The 11,461-nt window shown below is 45.1% G+C and overlaps 1 long non-coding RNA gene across 1 annotated transcript; it reads left to right on the top strand.

Annotated features, from left to right (window-relative positions):
* Nucleotides 1-2,971: 2,971 nt before the first annotated feature.
* LOC135828960 (uncharacterized) lies at nucleotides 2,972-4,559 on the top strand. The gene is made up of 3 exons (XR_010555777.1): nucleotides 2,972-3,204; nucleotides 3,297-3,457; nucleotides 3,997-4,559. It is a non-coding gene; the product is annotated as an uncharacterized LOC135828960 (long non-coding RNA).
* Nucleotides 4,560-11,461: the final 6,902 nt, after the last annotated feature.

Here is an 11,461-nt window from a genome sequence, read left to right as displayed (position 1 = left end):
CATGCACACACACACATGCACACATGCACACACACACACACACACACACACACACACACACACACACCTCAGACCTCAGACCTGCCCATCGCGGAAGCGATGATAGCGAACAGCTATGTTAGACATAGCAACTTGTGCTGGGATTACACCATTCAACAGCTTGCAAGGCTGATGAATTGACCGCCACTATTTTTAGCCTGGTATCCACCACACAGCTGTTTGAAGTGACTTTTTCTGGCCAGTGAATCCCTATTTTTCATTTTTCCATTTTTTCTTTTTTCTTTTTTTCTACACACACACACACCACACCACATACTCCGGCATACACTGGCTGTTGGTAATCACCCAGGAGAATGAAAGAAAAGTCAGGAAGAGACCGAGAAAGAGAAGAAAGACGTGTGCGACCATAATCGTCGGGAATTGAACCCGCAACCTCTCGATTGGAAATCGACTGCACATACCACTGCACCATATGGGACACACACACACACACACACACACACACACACACACACACACACACACACACACACACACACACACACAGACACACACAGACACACACAGACACACACACAGACACACACACACACACACATACACATACACACACACACAACCAGTGGAAACAGATCATACTTTTAAATATAGAGGGTACTCACATTGGAGCTAAGTCTCCGCAACCAATGTTTGGACCTCACACTTCTTACATCTGCGACTGTTCACTGAAAATACTTCATTGTGTCACAGTCGTTTTGTACAGTTTATCCCCGATGGAATATGCGACTATGTTGCCATAGTGCTCCAACCTAAAAAGCATAAACCAGCAATCGTGAGCCCCCAGAGTGGTTGCCCGAAATTGGGAAGTGGTCTAGCTCTCATGTTGGAACAAAGCATGCAGAAATAGTTGTGTGATACAGTGTGATACAGTCAGCCACCCAATACCTTCGCAATGGCTACAGTTTCAGCCAACGGCCACACAGTGTTTTGTAAGACTTAGGTTTTCTACGTTAAAGTGATGCTTTAAAACCCTTTACACAGGGAAACGAAGGTCCATAGGTCGTGCATGCAAGAAGGAAATACAAATCCATCCAAACACACACACACACACACACACACACACACACACACACACACACACACAGACATCCTCCTGGAAAAACGTACTGTTGTTCTCAGTAGTAGCAGCGGTATTGCACCCAGTGGCCACTAGCAGAGCTAGAAAATATAGTCCGATCTGCAAAGCCATGTCCTGCGATGGCCTTTGTTTCTCTGGGCATGAAACACAGCATACCGACTTGTTATGGCGATCCAAATAGACCAAAAGAAGCGTATGTATGTACAACAGTTCACAGAAAAACTACAACAGGCGATCTGTACATATCGCGGTGTTTCATACACTCCAACCAAAGGAAGTGAGCCAGGTAGTGGTGTTGTTGCTGTACATCTTCAAATGGTGGGACAAAACTTACCTTATTGTTATAGTGATATAGTTATAGTATTGTGGCGCTGACTGGTTGAACTGAAAACGAATATTCTTCGGACGGGTTAGTTGTTGTTGGTCCTCAATAGAAACAGGGTGAATCGAGGGCTGAACGTTGATAGAAGCTCCTCGCGGAGACTTTTAGACGGGAAGAGTGAGAAAAGACGTTCGTACAGATACTAGTACTAGTAGTAGTAGACAAGGAGAATGTTTGATCAGCCCTTCGAGGCCGTCCGTAGGGATATGAGTATGAAAGCATTCGCAGTGCGATATTTCAGCACAAGTTTAGCCATACTGCAGTGCGCCCAGCGCACCGATGGAAACCGGAAAAACAGCCTTTGAACGGACCCCAGTCACCCCACCCTATCTTCCATCCAGTTCGCCTCCGCCTTGGAGTTTGGGGAACCTGCGTCCTGAATGATCACCGGTGCACCAAATCGACTGGATTTGTATGGATGCCGGAACCGCTCGCGGACAGGGGCAGGTTAAGTAGGCCCGATGTGGACACACGTGTCCTTATTTTCTCGTGGTTGATCTCCGTGCGCGGGGAGCGTTTTTGAGTGCGCGCTCGAATTGGGAGTAGGAGGAACGTCAACCTTCCTTTTTGGCGTCTCGCCCTCGTGGAACTAGAAGTACTACTAGAAACATGCGAACACAGCCATGGAGTTGTCAACTACCGGCGCAGGTGGTTGATGACTCCCTGATAACAGCACCGTTTTTCTTGTCCTTTCTTCTCTTTCTTAGTCCTTTTCCCTTTCTCTGTCTGATCATAAGGATTGTGTCATAACAAAATTAAAAAAACATCTGGATATGAACAGAGCACCAAAACGGCTGTACTCCCTATATGCCAGCTGCACTCGGGTGCAAGTGCGCCAGATACAGGAGGTAGCGAAGCCGACCACAGTCCCACAACATTGTAATTGTACAAACTTAGAAACCAGAACGGAGTTCCGGAGCTCGAATGAACCCCATATTACAGCTAACCACGCACGCGCACAGCTCAATAGTTCACAGCACTCGCATAGTTGTGGTTGCAAATAGTTGCTCTTCTGCTTTAGTTATTTATTACTTGTAAAGAAACGTATTTTATGAAACATGCGGCAAGTAACGAATGAATGACCATGACTCATGAAGTAGAGAGTCAGTCCAGTGCTAGTGGCTACTGCCCGTCACAGTCGTCAAGTGACGACGGGCAGTGGAATCCGTTCCTGCCCGTCGTCATTTGACGACGGGCAGTGGATCCAGTCCCATCACCTTTGAGCAGGCAGGATCGCGCTTTCCAGCCCGCGCTGTTTGATCTGTCATGGGGCTGTTAAGTGATGACGTCACAGTTCCTTCGATACGCATAACAACGATCCCACTGGGGACAAACAAAAGTAGCGTCGTCTCCACCGAACCAGTTGTCAGTGGCAACATATAGGAATCGTGTACATTTCTTCGTTTCTTCTTTGCTGTTTTCAGTGAGTGTTTTGTTTTCTCTTCGTCCTTTATCTCGACGATGTTGTCGTGCTCATTACCTTACTGAGACGTCTCTTGTGACTGTAGCCAGTGTCACGGAGGATTTTATTGGCGTGACAAGGTAGATCGCCGAGATCGAGCGTGAAAAACGCTCTGCATTAGTAGCTCCTGTAGAATGTTTTCTGGGTTGGCGTATCCATGGTCAACAAAACCAAGGTGCAAGACAGCATGAGAGATCGTGTAAACGATGTGAACTCCAAAAGGTAAGCTCCTGAACAAGTGGAAAGATATGGGTATTTACAAACTCTCTCTTCATCCATCGATTGCCGCTATGCATTGCATTTTGTCTTCACAGATAATCTGGCCAAATTTATTGTAAATAGAGAGTGCAATCGTGCTTGGGGCCCATCCCAATGTCATCACATGGCTGTGGTGACTAGTCTATATCTGGGAGAATTTTTCCTCGACTGATACGGAGTGCAGGTGGATCGATTATGAGAAATGCGAACATGTGAAGTAAGTAATTAGTTGTGTCGAAGAAATGTGCAATAAAATAAAATTTACTTTACACTCAAACATACACTGTAGATGTACATGTAACATCATGATAATGATTCCATCTTCATTGTCCCGCAACTGGTACACCATACGCACCGAATACATGGTGTGTGTGTGTGCGCGCGCGCGCGCAAGCGCGCGCATGTACATGCACACACTCTCATGCGTGGCCGAGTCGGCCAGATGAACAGACCATGCATCTGCACGAGGTGTCCGTAATGTCATTGGAACGCTGTACTTTATGACTTTATTCCAAATGAGTATGTCTTGCCCCTGACGAATGGAGTTGTGTCTGTGCTCAGCGGGTATCGGGCTACGACGCAACACTGCAATCAGCGCTGCAATTAAAAAGAGCACTGCATGGATTATTTTGACTAACTTCCTTTGCGTTTACTTGGTTGAGCCCGTGGTTTCATTTCTGTGTTCTGTCATGATTGGCCTCTGGAAATAATCAGAGTGGATGTCATTTTGCCATATATGTGTGCCCTGTGCGACAGGTTCAAGGCTAGATGCACTTCACATTCGGCGGGCGATCTCAGCGTCTGGGACCTGATGAAGTCTTGGTTGGATGATTATTCAAGCCTGATACTACTCGACACACCAATGTTCATGTCTATGTAATTTTTTCAGAGCTGCACTATTTACGTGTTGATGCTTACTTCGGTGTTAACGTGTTTCCCCCGGATCGTTTCTATCATCATGATCGTGTGTTCTTGGGCTGAGCGAGCACATGCACAAGTGTGCAGCTATAACCCTGTGTATCTTTGGTTACACTTTGTTCTGCAATGCATGTACCTTGTAACATTATGTGCTTGCACTGCTTTTTCTGGCCTGCGTACTTCAGGACTATTCAGTGCATTAGACCCAGGTTTGTTTGGTTGCCGGATGATCTCTTGTTGCGTCGCTCTGTATTTGTATTCATCAATTTTTGGGCTTGAGAATTGAGCTATTGTGTGGTTCCCAATATGAAAACATCATGCTGGTGCTCTGTGTTTCGATTATCGACTGTCGGAGCAGTCATGCATTTATTAGCAGAACGGTCAATACTGTAGTCTTTTCACGTGTTTGTCTTTTTTGTGTTTTCGCCGGGGGTATTAGCGGTAACGTTGCACACAGAATGACAGTGTTGCATCACTGGACGACCCTGCCTCCGCATCTGACTTAATTTCCCCAGGATTTTGTGCAGTTACACCAGACAGCCACTTCCTGTAAACACGCAAACAGCAAAAGAAGAGATCCCGCAAATCAGGAAAAACCATTGTGGAAAATATAGAGTAGATCATACAACATTCAATAATCTGGAGTAATTACAGTGAGACAAACACTTCAAACAGTGCTCTCTCTCTGTCTCCATCCTTCCAAAAATACCCTATGACAATTCCCTAGAATTATTTTATTTTATATTCTTAGGACATCATTAAGAACATAATAAATTCTTCCATGGGTCTTCGATCACCACGGACGGCGAAAATATATCTAAGTCATGCAATTTACGGGAGGTGCGAGCTGTCATGGATATTGAGGCTGATATTGTGCCAGCGTGAGGGCAGAGACAGAAAGAAGACACTGATTTCTTGAACAACTCACCTATATATAATCGAATCCACAAGGAGCGCTCATACTTTGATCCATCAGGACGCGAAACATCTTCAAAGCACTCTCAAACACGGAGTTTTACTGTGGGCAGCCAATTTCACAGCCATCATGAAGGCACTCGACGACTACAGGAATTTTGTAGAGGAAAGAACAAGGAGTAAAGAGCGACAACAATCGCTTGAAGAAAAAGCAAAGAAAAACTGCTGTCTCTCCAGTCATTTAGATGCTGTTGCCCTTGACATCTGGTTCCATCCAGAGGACGCGACTTTTGTTTGTCCCCAGTGCTCTCCGTTGCTATGCGTATCGAAGGAGCCGTGACGTCACACTTAACAGCCCCATTGGTCCACTCCAAGGCGAAAATCACGTGACATACGGGAATAGCAGGTCGCACGGGGGGGGGGGGGAGCTCTTTGTGGGCCCTGCACTAGACGGATCCAAATTCAACATAGACACCCCCGGAAGGAACAGAGTCAGCGCACCCGAAAACCCCAACCAGCGACGGGGGAGACTGGAAAACACAGAGCGATACCCGATCCCCTAGGCCCTGCGGACCCAACTTAGATCCCTCTGAGTTCCACCTTGAGTCCAACGCTACCATTACATCCCTTATTCCCAGCACACCTCCCTTTAGAATCACTGATGCCGCCCACGACGACATGGTCTCCAGAGTTGCCTCTAAGGGCCTGATCACACTGCGTTCAAAAGTCGCGTTTGCGTCTGCGTTTTCTTAGGTTTTTGACGGTCGCCTAGGAATTGCCATCACGTGACGTTATCGCGAGCGCGTTGGTTTCCAGACGCACAGTATCTCTCACGAGCTCCACCACTTCTTAGCACTATAGTATAAGACATGATCGCTTCTCCATTGGCTGCTCTCCATTGCGACTTTGATGCAGGGCTGTGGCTGAATAGTGGGCGTATCAAATATATTCCCTTGCTTATCCATGTAGTGAGAGGTGAAACAATTATTGCTGGTGATCATTTGGATGCTGGAAGCTTATCATGGAAATTGGTATTCCTGCCTGTAGACAAGCTGTCACTGCTTCTACTCTGTGAAAAATGTCTTCATCTGAAACAGCTCACGTAAGAACAGTTCGACCTAGACGATCTCAGATCGAGATCCCTCCCAATCGCGGAAATCCTGATACCACGTGGTCAGAAGTTACTTTGCCGCTCTACATCCTCTGCTTGCGCTGTCTTCTTCTCCTGAGGTTGCGTGGAGGCAAATGGTTGACCACAATACTCTTCTTTTCTGATAGCACTTGACTGTAGGCCTTGCATTATAATCGTCCACGACGAACTGTACGTGCTTCATCAGGAAAGTATGACACGCGCTGCTGAGCACTAAAATCGACTTGGTACCTCGTCCATGAGAAATTCTAGTTCTTTTCGAGCCTGCTGAGCTGGACTCGGAAAAGGCAGTTATTTGGAACAAGCTCTTTCTGCTTATAGCCGCTCCTTCATCCAGGTCCAAATTTCAGTGTATACTTCAGTATCGCTAAAGATGCCATGGCCAGAGCCTATGGCCAGAGCCTATTGCATAATAGGAAGACTCCTCTTCGTATGTTTGATATTCACTTCGCGTACGGCTAGTCTCCTCCATGGCTCTCCATGATTAAGGTAGCGTACACATGCTATACTAATTAAACCGTACATGTACACTGTACATCTGTATTGATTCCTTTATAACTTCGAGATCCAGGAAAGAAATCTAATGAAAATTAATGTTCTGTACTCTACCTTTAGACAGCACAGATACAGTGCAAAAAGCAAACCTAGACCAGAAGCGTGCCCCTGCCTGTGGCCAGACTTGACCAATGTGGCCTTCTAAATCATGCACCGTGTGCACCATACAGAACACATTGCATGGTAAAAGATACCAATTCCTGTGTATTGATGTTCTATCGTCCACTTCGGAGGGCACTAACCTAAGAACACCACGAGAAACTCCATGAATCTCACCAGAGGCCAAAACATTCATACGGGAGTGTAAGAATACGCAAAACCAGCAATTTAAGAAGCAGGCAGAAAACAATCCAAGTATCAGCTAGTCGACAGTGGAGAGGCAGGTTAGTGCCCCAGACAATCCAGCAAGGAATCAAAAATTCATACTATCAGTATGTACATAAAGAAAACAATATCCATAGAGATACGCTGCACGAAAGAGTCCTAATATGGAGAAAATGAACTCATCAAAATAATTATTATTGGACAGTTTTCCTGCATATTGGCAGCTACCAGTCACACTAAAAACAGGCAATCAAGCAATGATTGCATACGCATCAATGGAGGATGCTGTGAGGCATAGGAGGGGAGCTCCAAGGTCCTGTTTAGTCACCACCCTCCAGCAAGACGTCAAGTTCACCGCTGTCGCATTGAAGACGAGCCGGCACCTCGAAACCCTAAGAAGTTGTGCAGTTGACCGGCAGAAGTGGAGTAACATTTGTTCTGCGGGGGTGTGAACACACATGACCGGCTGTGGTTTTGGTGTGGACGCACATGACTAACTGTGATGACCAATGATTTCATTTCATTTATCTTATTTTTTTATTTTTCTAAGAAAGAGCTTTGCTGATGTGGTGTATTGGAACTCATGTGAAATCTACACCGTGATTGTTTTCGTCAAATATCATATCTTCTCTTTTCTCTCTCTGCCGCGGTGCTTTTTGTCACTCCATTGTCGTGAGTTCCCTTTGGAACGTAGACGAGAATTATTATTATTATTATTAGTCAAACTAAAACATACCAGTAGTCATCGGCGGATAATGCCGGCAAAATTTTGAGCATAATCACGGCTTTCTGAAAAAAAATAGCATCGCCGAGCATATTTTAGTTGATCCTTCAGTAGTGTCCAGCGGATAATGCCGGCATTATATTCGGCATTATGAGACTATCCGAGCATCAGAGCATTATAGAGCATTATAAAGGAACATGACGAGCATTATGTGAGGTTTGAGCGGCATAACGAGTTTCATAGTGGATAATGTCAGGATATCTCAGGTTTTTGGCAACAATCGGCTAAAGCCATGAGGTGCAACGCCATGTATTGTACCGGCACATGACTTTATGATTTTGTAGACACGTAACACCTTTAGCACTAATGCTACATTTACCTGACTACATACATGTAATGCCATTGCTACATAAAGTCTTTATGTAGCAATGCAGTCAGGTACATGTACATGTACAGGTGATGTAGCATGCCCAACGTTGCAACTACACTGCGACTGTTACACAAACTCTGTAACGATGATTTACGAAGAGTTCTTTTTTTTAAACCACACAGTAGACTACAAGAGTCAAGACAGTGTAGACTGCACTTACCTCTACTCTAGCTCTACTCTACAAAAAGCCGTCAGATGCGAAAACAGACCTTATGGGAAAAAAATCATATTTGTGTTAGTGATACTATCTGAAAGCCAGGAGCATCAGGAGTCGTATGCAAAAAACTAGAGTTGATTTGGACCAAGGGAAGTAAAGTTATAGCCTCTACAATAGGAGACCGTTTCAAATTGCATCTCAATTTTGGGTGCAATACCAACAATTGTTTCACCAACTTTGTAGAATATTTCCTGTTTCCTTTGACCGATTTCCACAAACTTGGGCTTTCTGGAAAGCTCTGGCGACGAGCAACCCGTTGGGCCCAAATCCGATAGCAAATAAAGCACAGCACCAGCGCAACAAGCTGCAGACATCGCTTCAGCGCTGGACTTGCGCCGTCACACGAAAATCGCTCGCCATTTCCATCTCCATTATTCCAGGACGCCCAATTTTTTTCGTGAAGATGCACATAGAGCTTCCAAGACGTCTGATATGAGCCTGTTGCCGAGATCGTAGGTCGCTTGAAAAGGGGGAAACCCCTGGTCTGGATCGTTTGATTTGCACGTAGAAATGCAAAGTGCCGTGACGTATCTTGCAGGCTTCGCAGCTGGGGAACGCAGGAGTTTTCTCTTCGATTTACATACTTGGATTGTCCCGAAAGACCGATATTTGACTGAAATACGAAGGTTTGTAGCTTGGTTGTCCAGGCGCACCAGTGCGTAAACTCGCCAACTTTCAAGTGCATTTTTCTGCGCTGGGCAGTGTTTCCCATAAGGTCGGTTTTCGCATCTGACGGCTCCTCTACGCTACACTCAGGCTACAGATGCATTCCACTGGCCTTAGGCTTTGACGGATTATGCTAATATTTTCGTGAAATTATGCTTTTCGCTTTGCTGAAAAAATTGCAGAATTATGCTATTTTTATGCTAAAAGTTATCATATTATGCCGCATTATGCTCACATATGCTGCTAATGTACATGTATAATGATGGTTCTGTGCAAAATAACAGGGGATTTTTTTGTATAGGGCGTTGTACTGTTCAACGGGGTCTACGCACCGTCCGACCTACAATTGTAGCTACGACCGTCACTGATTGTAGTGGACTGGACATGTTATCAAGGGAGTCGTAAACCCACATGTATGACTTCCTGGTGCATATACATGTACATGTACTTGTATTTGTACGTACTTGTAGAACATGTACAACTCTATGGAATTATTTGATGCGAACAGACGGATTATTCCATTATTTATGCAATTTGTATGCAATTTGCCTCGAATTATGCGATTATTCGATTTTGGTAGGAATTATGCTAAAATTTAGCATAATTCCTACCAAAATCGAATAATCGCATAATTCGAGGCAAATTGCATACAAATTGCATAAATAATGGAATAATCCGTCTATGTTAGCATAATCCGTCAAGGCCTAACTGGCCTGCGTCATGATTGTGTCATCGTCAGGCTAGGGCTTGTACTTGTACTCTTGTACTTGTAGTTGTACTAACTAACTAAGTAAGTAGTACCAAGAGTACATAACCCCCCAGAGTGTGCAACGCCGATCCAGCTCTGTGTAGGGTCTTGGTCGAGCGGAATCGGATCTTCTGATGTCATGCGTACACTTCACACCAGCGCAAGGCCGGTCTCGAGGCAGGGCACCATTGTTTTTGATCCAAGAGTACCCGCGACTCCCCGGGTTCCCCTCAGATGTGTACGGTATTATGACGCAAAGATCCGATTCCGCTCGACCAAGACCCTATGCAGAGCTGGATCAGGCGTTGCACACTCTGGGGGGTTATGTACTCTTGGTAGTACTAGTAGTAGGTCAAGCGGCCGTTTGCTGTGCTAGTAGTATCTGGTACAGTGACAGTGTATACCTATTATTTAACCTTTATGTATTACAGTAAATACTGTAGTTCAAAACTAATACATGTATTAGATAAAACCTGTTATAAAAATACAATAATATTCGCCGGATCAAACTTGTTATAGTTCACGCATATTGTTTGTGTATACCTGTACTGTTGTGCAATGCACAGGGCTTGAAAGAAGTGCTACGTCACAGCATAGCAACAATTTCAAAAATTAAAAAACTGGATCCGCTTGGATCCAGTTTTTGTATGGATCCAAGCACATTTCAAGCGGTCTTACTCACACTCACAGCAAGGTGATGACTGATGTAGGCAGTGAAACTGACTGATTTGGCTACTGGGGGCGGGGTGACAACTGGTGGCGAAGTAAAAGTTACGCCTGCATACGACATGAGTAGGTTGCTATGCACCCACATACTGCACTGAGGCAATAGCAAAGTCACACCTTAGTGGATCCAAAATAGAAATCTGATGTCAACTTACTACTCCCTGGCCGTTTTTGACGTCATCACTTTCAAGATAGTATTGTACGCTGGCACTTGTCCTTGTTTCGTCGAGCGTGGGCACTGTACGAGGGCACTGTACGCGGGCACTGTACTAGTACACATGGTACATGTACTAAGTAATAATTATTAATAATCTAGTCTAGTACTGCGGGTAGGTGCTACCTGTATCTGCAGCACTTGCACTGGCGGTAGACAGTGGTACTTCTTTGCACTGGTTGGTTTATAACCGTCGTGGCTAGATCAAGGTACTCCACACTCTTGATCTCCGTCTAGAAGTAGAACATACTTCTTGCTCCCTTAGCCTTTTACCTAGTCGATGTTGGTGTTTGAGACTCCCGCTATGGCCGCGTTATGGGACCGTGCAGTGAAGACTATCATGGCAGTGACTGGGGCAATCGCAGGCACGACGACCTCTGCGGAACCGCCGCCACTGGAGAAAGTATTGGGCGCTGAGGACGATTGTTGGCTGCGCGTCATGCTACGCCAAAGCGTTGGATTGGATTGGATTGGATTTTTATTTATAGTGGTGACTATAACAGACAATTGCCTAATAACAATAGACCCACTCGAGGGAAAGATGCAAAAAGATATGAATAATTAATATAATAATAGACTACCGGTATTGGATAGGTGATCATGTTCGCATTTTGCATAGCTGAAAGTCATAATT

Source organism: Sycon ciliatum, chromosome 12 (genome assembly GCF_964019385.1).
Source record: "Sycon ciliatum chromosome 12, ocSycCili1.1, whole genome shotgun sequence".
NCBI classification, from domain to species: domain Eukaryota; kingdom Metazoa; phylum Porifera; class Calcarea; order Leucosolenida; family Sycettidae; genus Sycon; species Sycon ciliatum.
This window is presented reverse-complemented; position numbering and strand designations above follow the sequence as displayed.